The following is a 24,957-nucleotide window of genomic DNA, read 5'->3' on the forward strand; positions in this document are numbered from 1 at the left end:
TTTTTTGCATCACTTTCATTTACTCTCCAACTCACATGCCTGAATGTGAAGTGCAGTGATTCATCAAAAACTATCTGTTAGCACCTTGGACTACGAGATGCTGTAAGCTTCTCTTGAATCACTTTAATTTACTGTCAAGATGACATGCTAGGATGTGAAATGAAGTGATTAATTAAAAAAACTATCTGTTAGCACCTGGGAATAGCAGATGCTGTAAGTTTTTTTTGCATCACTTTCATTTACTCTCCAACTCACATGCCTGAATGTGAAGTGCAGTGATTCATCAAAAACTATCTGTTAGCACCTTGGACTACGAGATGCTGTAAGCTTCTCTTGAATCACTTTAATTTACTGTCAAGATGACATGCTAGGATGTGAAATGAAGTGATTAATTAAAAAAACTATCTGTTAGCACCTGGGAATAGCAGATGCTGTAAGTTTTTGTTGCATCACTTTACTTTAATCTGCAACTGACAAGCTTGTATGTGAAGTGTACAGATTAAATAGAAATATTTTAGTACCAGGGAATAGCAGGTGCTGTAAGATTGTATTGCATCCCTTTAATTTATGTTCAAGCTATCATGTTCAAATTTGAAGTGCAGTGAATAATTAACTCAAACTATCTGTTAGCACCTGGGAATAGCCGATGCTGTACGTTTTTTTTGCATCACTTTCATTTACTCTCCAACTCACATGCCTGAATGTGAAGTGCAGTGATTCATCAAAAAACTGTCTGCTAGTGCCTCCGTATACCAGATGTTGTAAGCTTTTATTGCATCATTTAATTTACATTCAAGATAACATTCTAGAATGTCAAGTGCAGGGATTAATAAAAAAAATTGTCAGATTGGTCTTTGATCATATTTGCTATGATTAGGAAATTTGAGTAAGTGTTTAAGGCTTACGGCCACACCAGCTTGAGAACGCCCAATCTCATCTGACCTTGGAAGCTAAGCAAGTTTGGGCCTGGATAGTACTGAGGTGGGACCCTACCTAGGAATACCAGGTGCTGTAAGCTTTTCTTGCATCACTTTAATTTACTTTCAAGCTGACATGCTCAAATGTGAAGTGCAGTGATTAATAAAAAAAACTATCTGTTAGCACCTGGGAATAGCCGATGCTGTAAGTTTTTTTTGCATCACTTTCATTTACACTCCAACTCACATGCCTGAATGTGAAGTGCAGTGATTCATCAAAAACTATCTGTTAGCACCTTAGACTACGAGATGCTGTAAGCTTCTCTTGAATCACTTTAATTTACTGTCAAGATGACATGCTAGGATGTGAAATGCAGTGATTAATTAAAAAAACTATCTGTTAGCACCTGGGAATAGCAGATGCTGTAAGTTTTTGTTGCATCACTTTACTTTAATCTGCAACTGACAAGCTTGTATGTGAAGTGTACAGATTAAATAGAAATATTTTAGTACCAGGGAATAGCAGGTGCTGTAAGATTGTATTGCATCCCTTTAATTTATGTTCAAGCTATCATGTTCAAATTTGAAGTGCAGTGAATAATTAACTCAAACTATCTGTTAGCACCTGGGAATAGCCGATGCTGTACGTTTTTTTTGCATCACTTTCATTTACTCTCCAACTCACATGCCTGAATGTGAAGTGCAGTGATTCATCAAAAAACTGTCTGCTAGTGCCTCCGTATACCAGATGTTGTAAGCTTTTATTGCATCATTTAATTTACATTCAAGATAACATTCTAGAATGTCAAGTGCAGGGATTAATAAAAAAAATTGTCAGATTGGTCTTTGATCATATTTGCTATGATTAGGAAATTTGAGTAAGTGTTTAAGGCTTACGGCCACACCAGCTTGAGAACGCCCAATCTCCTCTGACCTTGGAAGCTAAGCAAGTTTGGGCCTGGATAGTACTGAGGTGGGACCCTACCTAGGAATACCAGGTGCTGTAAGCTTTTCTTGCATCACTTTAATTTACTTTCAAGCTGACATGCTCAAATGTGAAGTGCAGTGATTAATAAAAAAAAACTATCTGTTAGCACCTGGGAATAGCCGATGCTGTAAGTTTTTTTTGCATCACTTTCATTTACTCTCCAACTCACATGCCTGAATGTGAAGTGCAGTGATTCATCAAAAACTATCTGTTAGCACCTTGGACTACGAGATGCTGTAAGCTTCTCTTGAATCACTTTAATTTACATTCAAGATAACATGCTAGGATGTGAAATGCAGTGATTAATTAAAAAAACTATCTGTTAGCACCTGGGAATAGCAGATGCTGTAAGTTTTTGTTGCATCACTTTACTTTAATCTGCAACTGACAAGCTTGTATGTGAAGTGTACAGATTAAATAGAAATATTTTAGTACCAGGGAATAGCAGGTGCTGTAAGATTGTATTGCATCCCTTTAATTTATGTTCAAGCTATCATGTTCAAATTTGAAGTGCAGTGAATAATTAACTCAAACTATCGGTTAGCACCTGGGAATAGCAGATGCTGTGTTTTTTTTTGCATCACTTTCATTTACTCTCCAACTCACATGCCTGAATGTGAAGTGCAGTGATTCATCAAAAAACTGTCTGTTAGTGCCTCCGTATACCAGATGTTGTAAGCTTTTATTGCATCATTTAATTTACATTCAAGATAACATTCTAGAATGTCAAGTGCAGGGATTAATAAAAAAAATTGTCAGATTGGTCTTTGATCATATTTGCTATGATTAGGCAATTTGAGTAAGTGTTTAAGGCTTACGGCCACACCAGCTTGAGAACGCCCAATCTCATCTGACCTTGGAAGCTAAGCAAGTTTGGGCCTGGATAGTACTGAGGTGGGACTCTACCTAGGAATACCAGGTGCTGTAAGCTTTTCTTGCATCACTTTAATTTACTTTCAAGCTGACATGCTCAAATGTGAAGTGCAGTGATTAATAAAAAAAACTATCTGTTAGCACCTGGGAATAGCAGATGCTGTAAGTTTTTTTTGCATCACTTTCATTTACTCTCCAACTCACATGCCTGAATGTGAAGTGCAGTGATTCATCAAAAACTATCTGTTAGCACCTTGGACTACGAGATGCTGTAAGCTTCTCTTGAATCACTTTAATTTACTGTCAAGATGACATGCTAGGATGTGAAATGCAGTGATTAATTAAAAAAACTATCTGTTAGCACCTGGGAATAGCAGATGCTGTAAGTTTTTGTTGCATCACTTTACTTTAATCTGCAACTGACAAGCTTGTATGTGAAGTGTACAGATTAAATAGAAATATTTTAGTACCAGGGAATAGCAGGTGCTGTAAGATTGTATTGCATCCCTTTAATTTATGTTCAAGCTATCATGTTCAAATTTGAAGTGCAGTGAATAATTAACTCAAACTATCGGTTAGCACCTGGGAATAGCAGATGCTGTACGTTTTTTTTGCATCACTTTCATTTACTCTCCAACTCACATGCCTGAATGTGAAGTGCAGTGATTCATCAAAAAACTGTCTGTTAGTGCCTCCGTATACCAGATGTTGTAAGCTTTTATTGCATCATTTAATTTACATTCAAGATAACATTCTAGAATGTCAAGTGCAGGGATTAATAAAAAAAATTGTCAGATTGGTCTTTGATCATATTTGCTATGATTAGGAAATTTGAGTAAGTGTTTAAGGCTTACGGCCACACCAGCTTGAGAACGCCCAATCTCATCTGACCTTGGAAGCTAAGCAAGTTTGGGCCTGGATAGTACTGAGGTGGGACCCTACCTAGGAATACCAGGTGCTGTAAGCTTTTCTTGCATCACTTTAATTTACTTTCAAGATGACATGCTCAAATGTGAAGTGCAGTGATTAATAAAAAAAACTATCTGTTAGCACCTGGGAATAGCCGATGTTGTAAGTTTTTTTTGCATCACTTTCATTTACTCTCCAACTCACATGCCTGAATGTGAAGTGCAGTGATTCATCAAAAAACTATATGTTAGCACATTGGACTACGAGATGCTGTAAGCTTCTCTTGCATCAATTTAATTAACTGTCAAGATGACATGCTAGGATGTGAAATGCAGTGATTAATTAAAAAAACTATCTGTTAGCACCTGGGAATAGCAGATGCTGTAAGTTTTTGTTGCATCACTTTACTTTAATCTGCAACTGACAAGCTTGTATGTGAAGTGTACAGATTAAATAGAAATATTTTAGTACCAGGGAATAGCAGGTGCTGTAAGATTGTTTGCATCCCTTTAATTTATGTTCAAGCTATCATGTTCAAATTTGAAGTACAGTGAATAATTAGTGCCTCCGTATACCAGCTCCGTATTGTAAGCTTTTATTGCATCATTTAATTACATTCAAGATAACATTCTAGAATGTCAAGTGCAGGGATTAATAAAAAAAATTGTCAGATTGGTCTTTGATCATATTTGCTATGATTAGGCAATTTGAGTAAGTGTTTAAGGCTTACGGCCACACCAGCTTGAGAACGCCCAATCTCCTCTGACCTTGGAAGCTAAGCAAGTTTGGGCCTGAATAGTACTGAGGTGGGACCCTACCTAGGAATACCAGGTGCTGTAAGCTTTTCTTGCATCACTTTAATTTACTTTCAAGCTGACATGCTCAAATGTGAAGTGCAGTGATTAATAAAAAAAACTATCTGTTAGCACCTGGGAATAGCAGATGCTGTAAGTTTTTTTTGCATCACTTTCATTTACTCTCCAACTCACATGCCTGAATGTGAAGTGCAGTGATTCCTCAAAAATCTATCTGTTAGCACCTTGGACTACGAGATGCTGTAAGCTTCTCTTGCATCACTTTAATTTACTTTCAAGATGACATGCTAGGATGTGAAGTGCAGTGATTAATTAAAAAAACTATCTGTTAGCACCTGGGAATAGCAAATGCTGTAAGTTTTTGTTGCATCACTTTACTTTAATCTGCAACTGACAAGCTTGTATGTGAAGTGTACAGATTAAATAGAAATATTTTAGTACCAGGGAATAGCAGGTGCTGTAAGATTGTATTGCATCCCTTTAATTTATGTTCAAGCTATCATGTTCAAATTTGAAGTGCAGTGAATAATTAACTCAAACTATCTGTTAGCACCTGGGAATAGCAGATGCTGTAAGTTTTTTTTGCATCACTTTCATTTACTCTCCAACTCAAATGCCTGAATGTGAAGTGCAGTGATTCATCAAAAAACTATATGTTAGCACATTGGACTACGAGATGCTGTAAGCTTCTCTTGCATCACTTTAATTAACTGTCAAGATGACATGCTAGGATGTGAAATGCAGTGATTAATTAAAAAAACTATCTGTTAGCACCTGGGAATAGCAGATGCTGTAAGTTTTTGTTGCATCACTTTACTTTAATCTGCAACTGACAAGCTTGTATGTGAAGTGTACAGATTAAATAGAAATATTTTAGTACCAGGGAATAGCAGGTGCTGTAAGATTGTTTGCATCCCTTTAATTTATGTTCAAGCTATCATGTTCAAATTTGAAGTACAGTGAATAATTAGTGCCTCCGTATACCAGCTCCGTATTGTAAGCTTTTATTGCATCATTTAATTACATTCAAGATAACATTCTAGAATGTCAAGTGCAGGGATTAATAAAAAAAATTGTCAGATTGGTCTTTGATCATATTTGCTATGATTAGGCAATTTGAGTAAGTGCTTAAGGCTTACGGCCACACCAGCTTGAGAACGCCCAATCTCATCTGACCTTGGAAGCTAAGCAAGTTTGGGCCTGAATAGTACTGAGGTGGGACCCTACCTAGGAATACCAGGTGCTGTAAGCTTTTCTTGCATCACTTTAATTTACTTTCAAGCTGACATGCTCAAATGTGAAGTGCAGTGATTAATAAAAAAAACTATCTGTTAGCACCTTGGACTACGAGATGCTGTAAGCTTTTCTTGCATCACTTTAATTTACTTTCAAGCTGACATGCACAAATGTGAAGTGCAGTGATTAATAAAAAAACTATCTGTTAGCACCTGGGAATAGCAGATGCTGTAAGTTTTTTTTGCATCACTTTCATTTACTCTCCAACTCACATGCCTGAATGAGAAGTGCAGTGATTCCTCAAAAATCTATCTGTTAGCACCTTGGACTACGAGATGCTGTAAGCTTCTCTTGCATCACTTTAATTTACTTTCAAGATGACATGCTAGGATGTGAAGTGCAGTGATTAATTAAAAAAACTATCTGTTAGCACCTGGGAATAGCAAATGCTGTAAGTTTTTGTTGCATCACTTTACTTTAATCTGCAACTGACAAGCTTGTATGTGAAGTGTACAGATTAAATAGAAATATTTTAGTACCAGGGAATAGCAGGTGCTGTAAGATTGTATTGCATCCCTTTAATTTATGTTCAAGCTATCATGTTCAAATTTGAAGTGCAGTGAATAATTAACTCAAACTATCTGTTAGCACCTGGGAATAGCAGATGCTGTAAGTTTTTTTTGCATCACTTTCATTTACTCTCCAACTCACATGCCTGAATGTGAAGTGCAGTGATTCATCAAAAAACTATATGTTAGCACATTGGACTAGGAGATGCTGTAAGCTTCTCTTGCATCACTTTAATTAACTGTCAAGATGACATGCTAGGATGTGAAATGCAGTGATTAATTAAAAAAACTATCTGTTAGCACCTGGGAATAGCAGATGCTGTAAGTTTTTGTTGCATCACTTTACTTTAATCTGCAACTGACAAGCTTGTATGTGAAGTGTACAGATTAAATAGAAATATTTTAGTACCAGGGAATAGCAGGTGCTGTAAGATTGTTTGCATCCCTTTAATTTATGTTCAAGCTATCATGTTCAAATTTGAAGTACAGTGAATAATTAGTGCCTCCGTATACCAGCTCCGTATTGTAAGCTTTTATTGCATCATTTAATTACATTCAAGATAACATTCTAGAATGTCAAGTGCAGGGATTAATAAAAAAAATTGTCAGATTGGTCTTTGATCATATTTGCTATGATTAGGCAATTTGAGTAAGCGTTTAAGGCTTACTGCCACTCCAGCTTGAGAACGCCCAATCTCCTCTGACCTTGGAAGCTAAGCAAGTTTGGGCCTGAATAGTACTGAGGTGGGACCCTACCTAGGAATACCAGGTGCTGTAAGCTTTTCTTGCATCACTTTAATTTACTTTCAAGCTGACATGCTCAAATGTGAAGTGCAGTGATTAATAAAAAAAACTATCTGTTAGCACCTGGGAATAGCAGATGCTGTAAGTTTTTTTTGCATCACTTTCATTTACTCTCCAACTCACATGCCTGAATGTGAAGTGCAGTGATTCCTCAAAAATCTATCTGTTAGCACCTTGGACTATGAGATGCTGTAAGCTTCTCTTGCATCACTTTAATTTACTTTCAAGATGACATGCTAGGATGTGAAGTGCAGTGATTAATTAAAAAAACTATCTGTTAGCACCTGGGAATAGCAAATGCTGTAAGTTTTTGTTGCATCACTTTACTTTAATCTGCAACTGACAAGCTTGTATGTGAAGTGTACAGATTAAATAGAAATATTTTAGTACCAGGGAATAGCAGGTGCTGTAAGATTGTATTGCATCCCTTTAATTTATGTTCAAGCTATCATGTTCAAATTTGAAGTGCAGTGAATAATTAACTCAAACTATCTGTTAGCACCTGGGAATAGCAGATGCTGTAAGTTTTTTTTGCATCACTTTCATTTACTCTCCAACTCACATGCCTGAATGTGAAGTGCGGTGATTCATCAAAAAACTATATGTTAGCACATTGGACTACGAGATGCTGTAAGCTTCTCTTGCATCAATTTAATTAACTGTCAAGATGACATGCTAGGATGTGAAATGCAGTGATTAATTAAAAAAACTATCTGTTAGCACCTGGGAATAGCAGATGTTGTAAGTTTTTGTTGCATCACTTTACTTTAATCTGCAACTGACAAGCTTGTATGTGAAGTGTACAGATTAAATTGAAATATTTTAGTACCAGGGAATAGCAGGTGCTGTAAGATTGTTTGCATCCCTTTAATTTATGTTCAAGCTATCATGTTCAAATTTGAAGTACAGTGAATAATTAGTGCCTCCGTATACCAGCTCCGTATTGTAAGCTTTTATTGCATCATTTAATTACATTCAAGATAACATTCTAGAATGTCAAGTGCAGGGATTAATAAAAAAAATTGTCAGATTGGTCTTTGATCATATTTGCTATGATTAGGCAATTTGAGTAAGTGTTTAAGGCTTACGGCCACACCAGCTTGAGAACGCCCAATCTCATCTGACCTTGGAAGCTAAGCAAGTTTGGGCCTGAATAGTACTGAGGTGGGACCCTACCTAGGAATACCAGGTGCTGTAAGCTTTTCTTGCATCACTTTAATTTACTTTCAAGCTGACATGCACAAATGTGAAGTGCAGTGATTAATAAAAAAACTATCTGTTAGCACCTGGGAATAGCAGATGCTGTAAGTTTTTTTTGCATCACTTTCATTTACTCTCCAACTCACATGCCTGAATGTGAAGTGCAGTGATTCCTCAAAAATCTATCTGTTAGCACCTTGGACTACGAGATGCTGTAAGCTTCTCTTGCATCACTTTAATTTACTTTCAAGATGACATGCTAGGATGTGAAGTGCAGTGATTAATTAAAAAAACTATCTGTTAGCACCTGGGAATAGCAAATGCTGTAAGTTTTTGTTGCATCACTTTACTTTAATCTGCAACTGACAAGCTTGTATGTGAAGTGTACAGATTAAATAGAAATATTTTAGTACCAGGGAATAGCAGGTGCTGTAAGATTGTATTGCATCCCTTTAATTTATGTTCAAGCTATCATGTTCAAATTTGAAGTGCAGTGAATAATTAACTCAAACTATCTGTTAGCACCTGGGAATAGCAGATGCTGTAAGTTTTTTTTGCATCACTTTCATTTACTCTCCAACTCACATGCCTGAATGTGAAGTGCAGTGATTCATCAAAAAACTATATGTTAGCACATTGGACTAGGAGATGCTGTAAGCTTCTCTTGCATCACTTTAATTAACTGTCAAGATGACATGCTAGGATGTGAAATGCAGTGATTAATTAAAAAAACTATCTGTTAGCACCTGGGAATAGCAGATGCTGTAAGTTTTTGTTGCATCACTTTACTTTAATCTGCAACTGACAAGCTTGTATGTGAAGTGTACAGATTAAATAGAAATATTTTAGTACCAGGGAATAGCAGGTGCTGTAAGATTGTTTGCATCCCTTTAATTTATGTTCAAGCTATCATGTTCAAATTTGAAGTACAGTGAATAATTAGTGCCTCCGTATACCAGCTCCGTATTGTAAGCTTTTATTGCATCATTTAATTACATTCAAGATAACATTCTAGAATGTCAAGTGCAGGGATTAATAAAAAAAATTGTCAGATTGGTCTTTGATCATATTTGCTATGATTAGGCAATTTGAGTAAGCGTTTAAGGCTTACGGCCACACCAGCTTGAGAATGCCCAATCTCCTCTGACCTTGGAAGCTAAGCAAGTTTGGGCCTGAATAGTACTGAGGTGGGACCCTACCTAGGAATACCAGGTGCTGTAAGCTTTTCTTGCATCACTTTAATTTACTTTCAAGCTGACATGCTCAAATGTGAAGTGCAGTGATTAATAAAAAAAACTATCTGTTAGCACCTGGGAATAGCAGATGCTATAAGTTTTTTTTGCATCACTTTCATTTACTCTCCAACTCACATGCCTGAATGTGAAGTGCAGTGATTCCTCAAAAATCTATCTGTTAGCACCTTGGACTATGAGATGCTGTAAGCTTCTCTTGCATCACTTTAATTTACTTTCAAGATGACATGCTAGGATGTGAAGTGCAGTGATTAATTAAAAAAACTATCTGTTAGCACCTGGGAATAGCAAATGCTGTAAGTTTTTGTTGCATCACTTTACTTTAATCTGCAACTGACAAGCTTGTATGTGAAGTGTACAGATTAAATAGAAATATTTTAGTACCAGGGAATAGCAGGTGCTGTAAGATTGTATTGCATCCCTTTAATTTATGTTCAAGCTATCATGTTCAAATTTGAAGTGCAGTGAATAATTAACTCAAACTATCTGTTAGCACCTGGGAATAGCAGATGCTGTAAGTTTTTTTTGCATCACTTTCATTTACTCTCCAACTCACATGCCTGAATGTGAAGTGCAGTGATTCATCAAAAATCTATCTGTTAGCACCTTGGACTACGAGATGCTGTAAGCTTCTCTTGCATCACTTTAATTTACTTTCAAGATGACATGCTAGGATGTGAAGTGCAGTGATTAATTAAAAAAACTATCTGTTAGCACCTGGGAATAGCAAATGCTGTAAGTTTTTGTTGCATCACTTTACTTTAATCTGCAACTGACAAGCTTGTATGTGAAGTGTACAGATTAAATAGAAATATTTTAGTACCAGGGAATAGCAGGTGCTGTAAGATTGTTTGCATCCCTTTAATTTATGTTCAAGCTATCATGTTCAAATTTGAAGTGCAGTGAATAATTAACTCAAACTATCTGTTAGCACCTGGGAATAGCAGATGCTGTAAGTTTTTTTTGCATCACTTTCATTTACTCTCCAACTCACATGCCTGAATGTGAAGTGCAGTGATTCATCAAAAAACTATATGTTAGCACATTGGACTACGAGATGCTGTAAGCTTCTCTTGCATCACTTTAATTAACTGTCAAGATGACATGCTAGGATGTGAAATGCAGTGATTAATTAAAAAAACTATCTGTTAGCACCTGGGAATAGCAGATGCTGTAAGTTTTTGTTGCATCACTTTACTTTAATCTGCAACTGACAAGCTTGTATGTGAAGTGTACAGATTCAATAGAAATATTTTAGTACCAGGGAATAGCAGGTGCTGTAAGATTGTTTGCATCCCTTTAATTTATGTTCAAGCTATCATGTTCAAATTTGAAGTACAGTGAATAATTAGTGCCTCCGTATACCAGCTCCGTATTGTAAGCTTTTATTGCATCATTTAATTACATTCAAGATAACATTCTAGAATGTCAAGTGCAGGGATTAATAAAAAAAATTGTCAGATTGGTCTTTGATCATATTTGCTATGATTAGGCAATTTGAGTAAGTGTTTAAGGCTTACGGCCACACCAGCTTGAGAACGCCCAATCTCATCTGACCTTGGAAGCTAAGCAAGTTTGGGCCTGAATAGTACTGAGGTGGGACCCTACCTAGGAATACCAGGTGCTGTAAGCTTTTCTTGCATCACTTTAATTTACTTTCAAGCTGACATGCTCAAATGTGAAGTGCAGTGATTAATAAAAAAAACTATCTGTTAGCACCTGGGAATAGCAGATGCTGTAAGTTTTTTTTGCATCACTTTCATTTACTCTCCAACTCACATGCCTGAATGTGAAGTGCAGTGATTCCTCAAAAATCTATCTGTTAGCACCTTGGACTACGAGATGCTGTAAGCTTCTCTTGCATCACTTTAATTTACTTTCAAGATGACATGCTAGGATGTGAAGTGCAGTGATTAATTAAAAAAACTATCTGTTAGCACCTGGGAATAGCAAATGCTGTAAGTTTTTGTTGCATCACTTTACTTTAATCTGCAACTGACAAGCTTGTATGTGAAGTGTACAGATTAAATAGAAATATTTTAGTACCAGGGAATAGCAGGTGCTGTAAGATTGTATTGCATCCCTTTAATTTATGTTCAAGCTATCATGTTCAAATTTGAAGTGCAGTGAATAATTAACTCAAACTATCTGTTAGCACCTGGGAATAGCAGATGCTGTAAGTTTTTTTTGCATCACTTTCATTTACTCTCCAACTCACATGCCTGAATGTGAAGTGCAGTGATTCATCAAAAAACTATATGTTAGCACCTTGGACTACGAGATGCTGTAAGCTTCTCTTGCATCACTTTAATTTACTGTCAAGATGACATGCTAGGATGTGAAATGCAGTGATTAATTAAAAAAACTATCTGTTAGCACCTGGGAATAGCAGATGCTGTAAGTTTTTGTTGCATCACTTTACTTTAATCTGCAACTGACAAGCTTGTATGTGAAGTGTACAGATTAAATAGAAATATTTTAGTACCAGGGAATAGCAGGTGCTGTAAGATTGTATTGCATCCCTTTAATTTATGTTCAAGCTATCATGTTCAAATTTGAAGTGCAGTGAATAATTAACTCAAACTATCTGTTAGCACCTGGGAATAGCAGATGCTGTAAGTTTTTTTTGCATCACTTTCATTTACTCTCCAACTCACATGCCTGAATGTGAAGTGCAGTGATTCATCAAAAAACTATATGTTAGCACATTGGACTACGAGATGCTGTAAGCTTCTCTTGCATCAATTTAATTAATTGTCAAGATGACATGCTAGGATGTGAAATGCAGTGATTAATTAAAAAAACTATCTGTTAGCACCTGGTAATAGCAGATGCTGTAAGTTTTTGTTGCATCACTTTACTTTAATCTGCAACTGACAAGCTTGTATGTGAAGTGTACAGATTAAATAGAAATATTTTAGTACCAGGGAATAGCAGGTGCTGTAAGATTGTTTGCATCCCTTTAATTTATGTTCAAGCTATCATGTTCAAATTTGAAGTACAGTGAATAATTAGTGCCTCCGTATACCAGCTCCGTATTGTAAGCTTTTATTGCATCATTTAATTACATTCAAGATAACATTCTAGAATGTCAAGTGCAGGGATTAATAAAAAAAATTGTCAGATTGGTCTTTGATCATATTTGCTATGATTAGGCAATTTGAGTAAGTGTTTAAGGCTTACGGCCACACCAGCTTGAGAACGCCCAATCTCCTCTGACCTTGGAAGCTAAGCAAGTTTGGGCCTGAATAGTACTGAGGTGGGACCCTACCTAGGAATACCAGGTGCTGTAAGCTTTTCTTGCATCACTTTAATTTACTTTCAAGCTGACATGCTCAAATGTGAAGTGCAGTGATTAATAAAAAAAACTATCTGTTAGCACCTGGGAATAGCAGATGCTGTAAGTTTTTTTTGCATCACTTTCATTTACTCTCCAACTCACATGCCTGAATGTGAAGTGCAGTGATTCCTCAAAAATCTATCTGTTAGCACCTTGGACTATGAGATGCTGTAAGCTTCTCTTGCATCACTTTAATTTACTTTCAAGATGACATGCTAGGATGTGAAGTGCAGTGATTAATTAAAAAAACTATCTGTTAGCACCTGGGAATAGCAAATGCTGTAAGTTTTTGTTGCATCACTTTACTTTAATCTGCAACTGACAAGCTTGTATGTGAAGTGTACAGATTAAATAGAAATATTTTAGTACCAGGGAATAGCAGGTGCTGTAAGATTGTATTGCATCCCTTTAATTTATGTTCAAGCTATCATGTTCAAATTTGAAGTGCAGTGAATAATTAACTCAAACTATCTGTTAGCACCTGGGAATAGCAGATGCTGTAAGTTTTTTTTGCATCACTTTCATTTACTCTCCAACTCACATGCCTGAATGTGAAGTGCGGTGATTCATCAAAAAACTATATGTTAGCACATTGGACTACGAGATGCTGTAAGCTTCTCTTGCATCAATTTAATTAACTGTCAAGATGACATGCTAGGATGTGAAATGCAGTGATTAATTAAAAAAACTATCTGTTAGCACCTGGGAATAGCAGATGTTGTAAGTTTTTGTTGCATCACTTTACTTTAATCTGCAACTGACAAGCTTGTATGTGAAGTGTACAGATTAAATTGAAATATTTTAGTACCAGGGAATAGCAGGTGCTGTAAGATTGTTTGCATCCCTTTAATTTATGTTCAAGCTATCATGTTCAAATTTGAAGTACAGTGAATAATTAGTGCCTCCGTATACCAGCTCCGTATTGTAAGCTTTTATTGCATCATTTAATTACATTCAAGATAACATTCTAGAATGTCAAGTGCAGGGATTAATAAAAAAAATTGTCAGATTGGTCTTTGATCATATTTGCTATGATTAGGCAATTTGAGTAAGTGTTTAAGGCTTACGGCCACACCAGCTTGAGAACGCCCAATCTCATCTGACCTTGGAAGCTAAGCAAGTTTGGGCCTGAATAGTACTGAGGTGGGACCCTACCTAGGAATACCAGGTGCTGTAAGCTTTTCTTGCATCACTTTAATTTACTTTCAAGCTGACATGCACAAATGTGAAGTGCAGTGATTAATAAAAAAACTATCTGTTAGCACCTGGGAATAGCAGATGCTGTAAGTTTTTTTTGCATCACTTTCATTTACTCTCCAACTCACATGCCTGAATGTGAAGTGCAGTGATTCCTCAAAAATCTATCTGTTAGCACCTTGGACTACGAGATGCTGTAAGCTTCTCTTGCATCACTTTAATTTACTTTCAAGATGACATGCTAGGATGTGAAGTGCAGTGATTAATTAAAAAAACTATCTGTTAGCACCTGGGAATAGCAAATGCTGTAAGTTTTTGTTGCATCACTTTACTTTAATCTGCAACTGACAAGCTTGTATGTGAAGTGTACAGATTAAATAGAAATATTTTAGTACCAGGGAATAGCAGGTGCTGTAAGATTGTATTGCATCCCTTTAATTTATGTTCAAGCTATCATGTTCAAATTTGAAGTGCAGTGAATAATTAACTCAAACTATCTGTTAGCACCTGGGAATAGCAGATGCTGTAAGTTTTTTTTGCATCACTTTCATTTACTCTCCAACTCACATGCCTGAATGTGAAGTGCAGTGATTCATCAAAAAACTATATGTTAGCACATTGGACTAGGAGATGCTGTAAGCTTCTCTTGCATCACTTTAATTAACTGTCAAGATGACATGCTAGGATGTGAAATGCAGTGATTAATTAAAAAAACTATCTGTTAGCACCTGGGAATAGCAGATGCTGTAAGTTTTTGTTGCATCACTTTACTTTAATCTGCAACTGACAAGCTTGTATGTGAAGTGTACAGATTAAATAGAAATATTTTAGTACCAGGGAATAGCAGGTGCTGTAAGATTGTTTGCATCCCTTTAATTTATGTTCAAGCTATCATGTTCAAATTTGAAGTACAGTGAATAATTAGTGCCTCCGTATACCAGCTCCGTATTGTAAGCTTTTATTGCATCATTTAATTACATTCAAGATAACATTCTAGAATGTCAAGTGCAGGGATTAATAAAAAAAATTGTCAGATTGGTCTTTGATCATATTTGCTATGATTAGGCAATTTGAGTAAGCGTTTAAGGCTTACGGCCACACCAGCTTGAGAATGCCCAATCTCCTCTGACCTTGGAAGCTAAGCAAGTTTGGGCCTGAATAGTACTGAGGTGGGACCCTACCTAGGAATACCAGGTGCTGTAAGCTTTTCTTGCATCACTTTAATTTACTTTCAAGCTGACATGCTCAAATGTGAAGTGCAGTGATTAATAAAAAAAACTATCTGTTAGCACCTGGGAATAGCAGATGCTATAAGTTTTTTTTGCATCACTTTCATTTACTCTCCAACTCACATGCCTGAATGTGAAGTGCAGTGATTCCTCAAAAATCTATCTGTTAGCACCTTGGACTATGAGATGCTGTAAGCTTCTCTTGCATCACTTTAATTTACTTTCAAGATGACATGCTAGGATGTGAAGTGCAGTGATTAATTAAAAAAACTATCTGTTAGCACCTGGGAATAGCAAATGCTGTAAGTTTTTGTTGCATCACTTTACTTTAATCTGCAACTGACAAGCTTGTATGTGAAGTGTACAGATTAAATAGAAATATTTTAGTACCAGGGAATAGCAGGTGCTGTAAGATTGTATTGCATCCCTTTAATTTATGTTCAAGCTATCATGTTCAAATTTGAAGTGCAGTGAATAATTAACTCAAACTATCTGTTAGCACCTGGGAATAGCAGATGCTGTAAGTTTTTTTTGCATCACTTTCATTTACTCTCCAACTCACATGCCTGAATGTGAAGTGCAGTGATTCATCAAAAATCTATCTGTTAGCACCTTGGACTACGAGATGCTGTAAGCTTCTCTTGCATCACTTTAATTTACTTTCAAGATGACATGCTAGGATGTGAAGTGCAGTGATTAATTAAAAAAACTATCTGTTAGCACCTGGGAATAGCAAATGCTGTAAGTTTTTGTTGCATCACTTTACTTTAATCTGCAACTGACAAGCTTGTATGTGAAGTGTACAGATTAAATAGAAATATTTTAGTACCAGGGAATAGCAGGTGCTGTAAGATTGTTTGCATCCCTTTAATTTATGTTCAAGCTATCATGTTCAAATTTGAAGTGCAGTGAATAATTAACTCAAACTATCTGTTAGCACCTGGGAATAGCAGATGCTGTAAGTTTTTTTTGCATCACTTTCATTTACTCTCCAACTCACATGCCTGAATGTGAAGTGCAGTGATTCATCAAAAAACTATATGTTAGCACATTGGACTACGAGATGCTGTAAGCTTCTCTTGCATCACTTTAATTAACTGTCAAGATGACATGCTAGGATGTGAAATGCAGTGATTAATTAAAAAAACTATCTGTTAGCACCTGGGAATAGCAGATGCTGTAAGTTTTTGTTGCATCACTTTACTTTAATCTGCAACTGACAAGCTTGTATGTGAAGTGTACAGATTCAATAGAAATATTTTAGTACCAGGGAATAGCAGGTGCTGTAAGATTGTTTGCATCCCTTTAATTTATGTTCAAGCTATCATGTTCAAATTTGAAGTACAGTGAATAATTAGTGCCTCCGTATACCAGCTCCGTATTGTAAGCTTTTATTGCATCATTTAATTACATTCAAGATAACATTCTAGAATGTCAAGTGCAGGGATTAATAAAAAAAATTGTCAGATTGGTCTTTGATCATATTTGCTATGATTAGGCAATTTGAGTAAGTGTTTAAGGCTTACGGCCACACCAGCTTGAGAACGCCCAATCTCATCTGACCTTGGAAGCTAAGCAAGTTTGGGCCTGAATAGTACTGAGGTGGGACCCTACCTAGGAATACCAGGTGCTGTAAGCTTTTCTTGCATCACTTTAATTTACTTTCAAGCTGACATGCTCAAATGTGAAGTGCAGTGATTAATAAAAAAAACTATCTGTTAGCACCTGGGAATAGCAGATGCTGTAAGTTTTTTTTGCATCACTTTCATTTACTCTCCAACTCACATGCCTGAATGTGAAGTGCAGTGATTCCTCAAAAATCTATCTGTTAGCACCTTGGACTACGAGATGCTGTAAGCTTCTCTTGCATCACTTTAATTTACTTTCAAGATGACATGCTAGGATGTGAAGTGCAGTGATTAATTAAAAAAACTATCTGTTAGCACCTGGGAATAGCAAATGCTGTAAGTTTTTGTTGCATCACTTTACTTTAATCTGCAACTGACAAGCTTGTATGTGAAGTGTACAGATTAAATAGAAATATTTTAGTACCAGGGAATAGCAGGTGCTGTAAGATTGTATTGCATCCCTTTAATTTATGTTCAAGCTATCATGTTCAAATTTGAAGTGCAGTGAATAATTAACTCAAACTATCTGTTAGCACCTGGGAATAGCAGATGCTGTAAGTTTTTTTTGCATCACTTTCATTTACTCTCCAACTCACATGCCTGAATGTGAAGTGCAGTGATTCATCAAAAAACTATATGTTAGCACCTTGGACTACGAGATGCTGTAAGCTTCTCTTGCATCACTTTAATTTACTGTCAAGATGACATGCTAGGATGTGAAATGCAGTGATTAATTAAAAAAACTATCTGTTAGCACCTGGGAATAGCAGATGCTGTAAGTTTTTGTTGCATCACTTTACTTTAATCTGCAACTGACAAGCTTGTATGTGAAGTGTACAGATTAAATAGAAATATTTTAGTACCAGGGAATAGCAGGTGCTGTAAGATTGTATTGCATCCCTTTAATTTATGTTCAAGCTATCATGTTCAAATTTGAAGTGCAGTGAATAATTAACTCAAACTATCTGTTAGCACCTGGGAATAGCAGATGCTGTAAGTTTTTTTTGCATCACTTTCATTTACTCTCCAACTCACATGCCTGAATGTGAAGTGCAGTGATTCATCAAAAAACTATATGTTAGCACATTGGACTACGAGATGCTGTAAGCTTCTCTTGCATCAATTTAATTAATTGTCAAGATGACATGCTAGGATGTGAAATGCAGTGATTAATTAAAAAAACTATCTGTTAGCACCTGGTAATAGCAGATGCTGTAAGTTTTTGTTGCATCACTTTACTTTAATCTGCAACTGACAAGCTTGTATGTGAAGTGTACAGATTAAATAGAAATATTTTAGTACCAGGGAATAGCAGGTGCTGTAAGATTGTTTGCATCCCTTTAATTTATGTTCAAGCTATCATGTTCAAATTTGAAGTACAGTGAATAATTAGTGCCTCCGTATACCAGCTCCGTATTGTAAGCTTTTATTGCATCATTTAATTACATTCAAGATAACATTCTAGAATGTCAAGTGCAGGGATTAATAAAAAAAATTGTCAGATTGGTCTTTGATCATATTTGCTATGATTAGGCAATTTGAGTAAGTGTTTAAGGCTTACGGCCACACCAGCTTGAGAACGCCCAATCTCCTCTGACCTTGGAAGCTAAGCAAGTTTGGGCCTGAATAGTACTGAGGTGGGACCCTACCTAGGAATACCAGGTGCTGTAAGCTTTTCTTGCATCACTTTAATTTACTTTCAAGCTGACATGCTCAAATGTGAAGTGCAGTGATTAATAAAAAAAACTATCTGTTAGCACCTGGGAATAGCAGATGCTGTAAGTTTTTTTTGCATCACTTTCATTTACTCTCCAACTCACATGCCTGAATGTGAAGTGCAGTGATTCCTCAAAAATCTATCCGTTAGCACCTTGGACTACGAGATGCTGTAAGCTTCTCTTGCATCACTTTAATTTACTTTCAAGATGACATGCTAGGATGTGAAGTGCAGTGATTAATTAAAAAAACTATCTGTTAGCACCTGGGAATAGCAAATGCTGTAAGTTTTTGTTGCATCACTTTACTTTAATCTGCAACTGACAAGCTTGTATGTGAAGTGTACAGATTAAATAGAAATATTTTAGTACCAGGGAATAGCAGGTGCTGTAAGATTGTATTGCATCCCTTTAATTTATGTTCAAGCTATCATGTTCAAATTTGAAGTGCAGTGAATAATTAACTCAAACTATCTGTTAGCACCTGGGAATAGCAGATGCTGTAAGTTTTTTTTGCATCACTTTCATTTACTCTCCAACTCACATGCCTGAATGTGAAGTGCAGTGATTCATCAAAAAACTATATGTTAGCACATTGGACTACGAGATGCTGTAAGCTTCTCTTGCATCACTTTAATTAACTGTCAAGATGACATGCTAGGATGTGAAATGCAGTGATTAATTAAAAAAACTATCTGTTAGCACCTGGGAATAGCAGATGCTGTAAGTTTTTGTTGCATCACTTTACTTTAATCTGCAACTGACAAGCTTGTATGTGAAGTGTACAGATTAAATAGAAATATTTTAGTACCAGGGAATAGCAGGTGCTGTAAGATTGTTTGCATCCCTTTAATTTATGTTCAAGCTATCATGTTCAAATTTGAAGTACAGTGAATAATTAGTGCCTCCGTATACCAGCTCCGTATTGTAAGCTTTTATTGCATCATTTAATTACATTCAAGATAACATTCTAGAATGTCAAGTGCAGGGATTAATAAAAAAAATTGTCAGATTGGTCTTTGATCATATTTGCTATGATTAGGCAATTTGAGTAAGTGCTTAAGGCTTACGGCCACACCAGCTTGAGAACGCCCAATCTCATCTGACCTTGGAAGCTAAGCAAGTTTGGGCCTGAATAGTACTGAGGTGGGACCCTACCTAGGAATACCAGGTGCTGTAAGCTTTTCTTGCATCACTTTAATTTACTTTCAAGCTGACATGCTCAAATGTGAAGTGCAGTGATTAATAAAAAAAACTATCTGTTAGCACCTTGGACTACGAGATGCTGTAAGCTTTTCTTGCATCACTTTAATTTACTTTCAAGCTGACATGCACAAATGTGAAGTGCAGTGATTAATAAAAAAACTATCTGTTAGCACCTGGGAATAGCAGATGCTGTAAGTTTTTTTTGCATCACTTTCATTTACTCTCCAACTCACATGCCTGAATGAGAAGTGCAGTGATTCCTCAAAAATCTATCTGTTAGCACCTTGGACTACGAGATGCTGTAAGCTTCTCTTGCATCACTTTAATTTACTTTCAAGATGACATGCTAGGATGTGAAGTGCAGTGATTAATTAAAAAAACTATCTGTTAGCACCTGGGAATAGCAAATGCTGTAAGTTTTTGTTGCATCACTTTACTTTAATCTGCAACTGACAAGCTTGTATGTGAAGTGTACAGATTAAATAGAAATATTTTAGTACCAGGGAATAGCAGGTGCTCTAAGATTGTATTGCATCCCTTTAATTTATGTTCAAGCTATCATGTTCAAATTTGAAGTGCAGTGAATAATTAACTCAAACTATCTGTTAGCACCTGGGAATAGCAGATGCTGTAAGTTTTTTTTGCATCACTTTCATTTACTCTCCAACTCACATGCCTGAATGTGAAGTGCAGTGATTCATCAAAAAACTATATGTTAGCACATTGGACTAGGAGATGCTGTAAGCTTCTCTTGCATCACTTTAATTAACTGTCAAGATGACATGCTAGGATGTGAAATGCAGTGATTAATTAAAAAAACTATCTGTTAGCACCTGGGAATAGCAGATGCTGTAAGTTTTTGTTGCATCACTTTACTTTAATCTGCAACTGACAAGCTTGTATGTGAAGTGTACAGATTAAATAGAAATATTTTAGTACCAGGGAATAGCAGGTGCTGTAAGATTGTTTGCATCCCTTTAATTTATGTTCAAGCTATCATGTTCAAATTTGAAGTACAGTGAATAATTAGTGCCTCCGTATACCAGCTCCGTATTGTAAGCTTTTATTGCATCATTTAATTACATTCAAGATAACATTCTAGAATGTCAAGTGCAGGGATTAATAAAAAAAATTGTCAGATTGGTCTTTGATCATATTTGCTATGATTAGGCAATTTGAGTAAGCGTTTAAGGCTTTCTGCCACTCCAGCTTGAGAACGCCCAATCTCCTCTGACCTTGGAAGCTAAGCAAGTTTGGGCCTGAATAGTACTGAGGTGGGACCCTACCTAGGAATACCAGGTGCTGTAAGCTTTTCTTGCATCACTTTAATTTACTTTCAAGCTGACATGCTCAAATGTGAAGTGCAGTGATTAATAAAAAAAACTATCTGTTAGCACCTGGGAATAGCAGATGCTGTAAGTTTTTTTTGCATCACTTTCATTTACTCTCCAACTCACATGCCTGAATGTGAAGTGCAGTGATTCCTCAAAAATCTATCTGTTAGCACCTTGGACTATGAGATGCTGTAAGCTTCTCTTGCATCACTTTAATTTACTTTCAAGATGACATGCTAGGATGTGAAGTGCAGTGATTAATTAAAAAAACTATCTGTTAGCACCTGGGAATAGCAAATGCTGTAAGTTTTTGTTGCATCACTTTACTTTAATCTGCAACTGACAAGCTTGTATGTGAAGTGTACAGATTAAATAGAAATATTTTAGTACCAGGGAATAGCAGGTGCTGTAAGATTGTATTGCATCCCTTTAATTTATGTTCAAGCTATCATGTTCAAATTTGAAGTGCAGTGAATAATTAACTCAAACTATCTGTTAGCACCTGGGAATAGCAGATGCTGTAAGTTTTTTTTGCATCACTTTCATTTACTCTCCAACTCACATGCCTGAATGTGAAGTGCGGTGATTCATCAAAAAACTATATGTTAGCACATTGGACTACGAGATGCTGTAAGCTTCTCTTGCATCAATTTAATTAACTGTCAAGATGACATGCTAGGATGTGAAATGCAGTGATTAATTAAAAAAACTATCTGTTAGCACCTGGGAATAGCAGATGCTGTAAGTTTTTGTTGCATCACTTTACTTTAATCTGCAACTGACAAGCTTGTATGTGAAGTGTACAGATTAAATTGAAATATTTTAGTACCAGGGAATAGCAGGTGCTGTAAGATTGTTTGCATCCCTTTAATTTATGTTCAAGCTATCATGTTCAAATTTGAAGTACAGTGAATAATTAGTGCCTCCGTATACCAGCTCCGTATTGTAAGCTTTTATTGCATCATTTAATTACATTCAAGATAACATTCTAGAATGTCAAGTGCAGGGATTAATAAAAAAAATTGTCAGATTGGTCTTTGATCATATTTGCTATGATTAGGCAATTTGAGTAAGTGTTTAAGGCTTACGGCCACACCAGCTTGAGAACGCCCAATCTCATCTGACCTTGGAAGCTAAGCAAGTTTGGGCCTGAATAGTACTGAGGTGGGACCCTACCTAGGAATACCAGGTGCTGTAAGCTTTTCTTGCATCACTTTAATTTACTTTCAAGCTGACATGCACAAATGTGAAGTGCAGTGATTAATAAAAAAACTATCTGTTAGCACCTGGGAATAGCAGATGCTGTAAGTTTTTTTTGCATCACTTTCATTTACTCTCCAACTCACATGCCTGAATGTGAAGTGCAGTGATTCCTCAAAAATCTATCTGTTAGCACCTTGGACTACGAGATGCTGTAAGCTTCTCTTGCATCACTTTAATTTACTTTCAAGATGACATGCTAGGATGTGAAGTGCAGTGATTAATTAAAAAAACTATCTGTTAGCACCTGGGAATAGCAAATGCTGTAAGTTTTTGTTGCATCACTTTACTTTAATCTGCAACTGACAAGCTTGTATGTGAAGTGTACAGATTAAATAGAAATATTTTAGTACCAGGGAATAGCAGGTGCTGTAAGATTGTATTGCATCCCTTTAATTTATGTTCAAGCTATCATGTTCAAATTTGAAGTGCAGTGAATAATTAACTCAAACTATCTGTTAGCACCTGGGAATAGCAGATGCTGTAAGTTTTTTTTGCATCACTTTCATTTACTCTCCAACTCACATGCCTGAATGTGAAGTGCAGTGATTCATCAAAAAACTATATGTTAGCACATTGGACTAGGAGATGCTGTAAGCTTCTCTTGCATCACTTTAATTTACTTTCAAGATGACATGCTAGGATGTGAAGTGCAGTGATTAATTAAAAAAACTATCTGTTAGCACCTGGGAATAGCAAATGCTGTAAGTTTTTGTTGCATCACTTTACTTTAATCTGCAACTGACAAGCTTGTATGTGAAGTGTACAGATTAAATAGAAATATTTTAGTACCAGGGAATAGCAGGTGCTGTAAGATTGTATTGCATCCCTTTAATTTATGTTCAAGCTATCATGTTCAAATTTGAAGTGCAGTGAATAATTAACTCAAACTATCTGTTAGCACCTGGGAATAGCAGATGCTGTAAGTTTTTTTTGCATCACTTTCATTTACTCTCCAACTCACATGCCTGAATGTGAAGTGCAGTGATTCATCAAAAAACTATATGTTAGCACATTGGACTACGAGATGCTGTAAGCTTCTCTTGCATCACTTTAATTAACTGTCAAGATGACATGCTAGGATGTGAAATGCAGTGATTAATTAAAAAAACTATCTGTTAGCACCTGGGAATAGCAGATGCTGTAAGTTTTTGTTGCATCACTTTACTTTAATCTGCAACTGACAAGCTTGTATGTGAAGTGTACAGATTAAATAGAAATATTTTAGTACCAGGGAATAGCAGGTGCTGTAAGATTGTTTGCATCCCTTTAATTTATGTTCAAGCTATCATGTTCAAATTTGAAGTACAGTGAATAATTAGTGCCTCCGTATACCAGCTCCGTATTGTAAGCTTTTATTGCATCATTTAATTACATTCAAGATAACATTCTAGAATGTCAAGTGCAGGGATTAATAAAAAAAATTGTCAGATTGGTCTTTGATCATATTTGCTATGATTAGGCAATTTGAGTAAGTGCTTAAGGCTTACGGCCACACCAGCTTGAGAACGCCCAATCTCATCTGACCTTGGAAGCTAAGCAAGTTTGGGCCTGAATAGTACTGAGGTGGGACCCTACCTAGGAATACCAGGTGCTGTAAGCTTTTCTTGCATCACTTTAATTTACTTTCAAGCTGACATGCTCAAATGTGAAGTGCAGTGATTAATAAAAAAAACTATCTGTTAGCACCTTGGACTACGAGATGCTGTAAGCTTTTCTTGCATCACTTTAATTTACTTTCAAGCTGACATGCACAAATGTGAAGTGCAGTGATTAATAAAAAAACTATCTGTTAGCACCTGGGAATAGCAGATGCTGTAAGTTTTTTTTGCATCACTTTCATTTACTCTCCAACTCACATGCCTGAATGAGAAGTGCAGTGATTCCTCAAAAATCTATCTGTTAGCACCTTGGACTACGAGATGCTGTAAGCTTCTCTTGCATCACTTTAATTTACTTTCAAGATGACATGCTAGGATGTGAAGTGCAGTGATTAATTAAAAAAACTATCTGTTAGCACCTGGGAATAGCAAATGCTGTAAGTTTTTGTTGCATCACTTTACTTTAATCTGCAACTGACAAGCTTGTATGTGAAGTGTACAGATTAAATAGAAATATTTTAGTACCAGGGAATAGCAGGTGCTCTAAGATTGTATTGCATCCCTTTAATTTATGTTCAAGCTATCATGTTCAAATTTGAAGTGCAGTGAATAATTAACTCAAACTATCTGTTAGCACCTGGGAATAGCAGATGCTGTAAGTTTTTTTTGCATCACTTTCATTTACTCTCCAACTCACATGCCTGAATGTGAAGTGCAGTGATTCATCAAAAAACTATATGTTAGCACATTGGACTAGGAGATGCTGTAAGCTTCTCTTGCATCACTTTAATTAACTGTCAAGATGACATGCTAGGATGTGAAATGCAGTGATTAATTAAAAAAACTATCTGTTAGCACCTGGGAATAGCAGATGCTGTAAGTT

At 36.2% G+C, this 24,957-nt stretch overlaps 3 non-coding genes and 16 pseudogenes across 3 annotated transcripts; all 19 read left to right on the forward strand.

Moving 5' to 3' along the window:
* Positions 1-899: 899 nt before the first annotated feature.
* Positions 900-1,018, forward strand: LOC145647903 (5S ribosomal RNA). The gene has a single exon (XR_014116400.1). It is a non-coding gene; the product is annotated as a 5S ribosomal RNA (ribosomal RNA).
* Positions 1,019-1,808: 790 nt separating this feature from the next.
* On the forward strand, positions 1,809-1,927 carry LOC145648176 (5S ribosomal RNA; annotated as a pseudogene).
* A 790-nt stretch (positions 1,928-2,717) lies between these two features.
* Positions 2,718-2,836, forward strand: LOC145644976 (5S ribosomal RNA). The gene has a single exon (XR_014116122.1). It is a non-coding gene; the product is annotated as a 5S ribosomal RNA (ribosomal RNA).
* Positions 2,837-3,626: 790 nt separating this feature from the next.
* On the forward strand, positions 3,627-3,745 carry LOC145647914 (5S ribosomal RNA). Its single transcript, XR_014116403.1, has one exon. It is a non-coding gene; the product is annotated as a 5S ribosomal RNA (ribosomal RNA).
* A 666-nt stretch (positions 3,746-4,411) lies between these two features.
* Positions 4,412-4,530, forward strand: LOC145648596 (5S ribosomal RNA; annotated as a pseudogene).
* Positions 4,531-5,635: 1,105 nt separating this feature from the next.
* Positions 5,636-5,754, forward strand: LOC145645606 (5S ribosomal RNA; annotated as a pseudogene).
* Positions 5,755-6,969: 1,215 nt separating this feature from the next.
* On the forward strand, positions 6,970-7,088 carry LOC145650665 (5S ribosomal RNA; annotated as a pseudogene).
* Positions 7,089-8,193: 1,105 nt separating this feature from the next.
* Positions 8,194-8,312, forward strand: LOC145645617 (5S ribosomal RNA; annotated as a pseudogene).
* A 1,104-nt stretch (positions 8,313-9,416) lies between these two features.
* On the forward strand, positions 9,417-9,535 carry LOC145649617 (5S ribosomal RNA; annotated as a pseudogene).
* A 1,543-nt stretch (positions 9,536-11,078) lies between these two features.
* On the forward strand, positions 11,079-11,197 carry LOC145645628 (5S ribosomal RNA; annotated as a pseudogene).
* A 1,544-nt stretch (positions 11,198-12,741) lies between these two features.
* LOC145648597 (5S ribosomal RNA) lies at positions 12,742-12,860 on the forward strand (annotated as a pseudogene).
* A 1,105-nt stretch (positions 12,861-13,965) lies between these two features.
* LOC145645639 (5S ribosomal RNA) lies at positions 13,966-14,084 on the forward strand (annotated as a pseudogene).
* Positions 14,085-15,188: 1,104 nt separating this feature from the next.
* LOC145649618 (5S ribosomal RNA) lies at positions 15,189-15,307 on the forward strand (annotated as a pseudogene).
* A 1,543-nt stretch (positions 15,308-16,850) lies between these two features.
* Positions 16,851-16,969, forward strand: LOC145645651 (5S ribosomal RNA; annotated as a pseudogene).
* A 1,544-nt stretch (positions 16,970-18,513) lies between these two features.
* Positions 18,514-18,632, forward strand: LOC145648598 (5S ribosomal RNA; annotated as a pseudogene).
* Positions 18,633-19,737: 1,105 nt separating this feature from the next.
* On the forward strand, positions 19,738-19,856 carry LOC145645662 (5S ribosomal RNA; annotated as a pseudogene).
* Positions 19,857-21,071: 1,215 nt separating this feature from the next.
* On the forward strand, positions 21,072-21,190 carry LOC145644078 (5S ribosomal RNA; annotated as a pseudogene).
* A 1,105-nt stretch (positions 21,191-22,295) lies between these two features.
* LOC145645673 (5S ribosomal RNA) lies at positions 22,296-22,414 on the forward strand (annotated as a pseudogene).
* A 1,543-nt stretch (positions 22,415-23,957) lies between these two features.
* On the forward strand, positions 23,958-24,076 carry LOC145645684 (5S ribosomal RNA; annotated as a pseudogene).
* Positions 24,077-24,957: the final 881 nt, after the last annotated feature.

Source organism: Electrophorus electricus, chromosome 13 (genome assembly GCF_041902795.1).
Source record: "Electrophorus electricus isolate QZ-2024a chromosome 13, ASM4190279v1, whole genome shotgun sequence".
Taxonomy (NCBI): Eukaryota; Metazoa; Chordata; class Actinopteri; order Gymnotiformes; family Gymnotidae; genus Electrophorus; species Electrophorus electricus.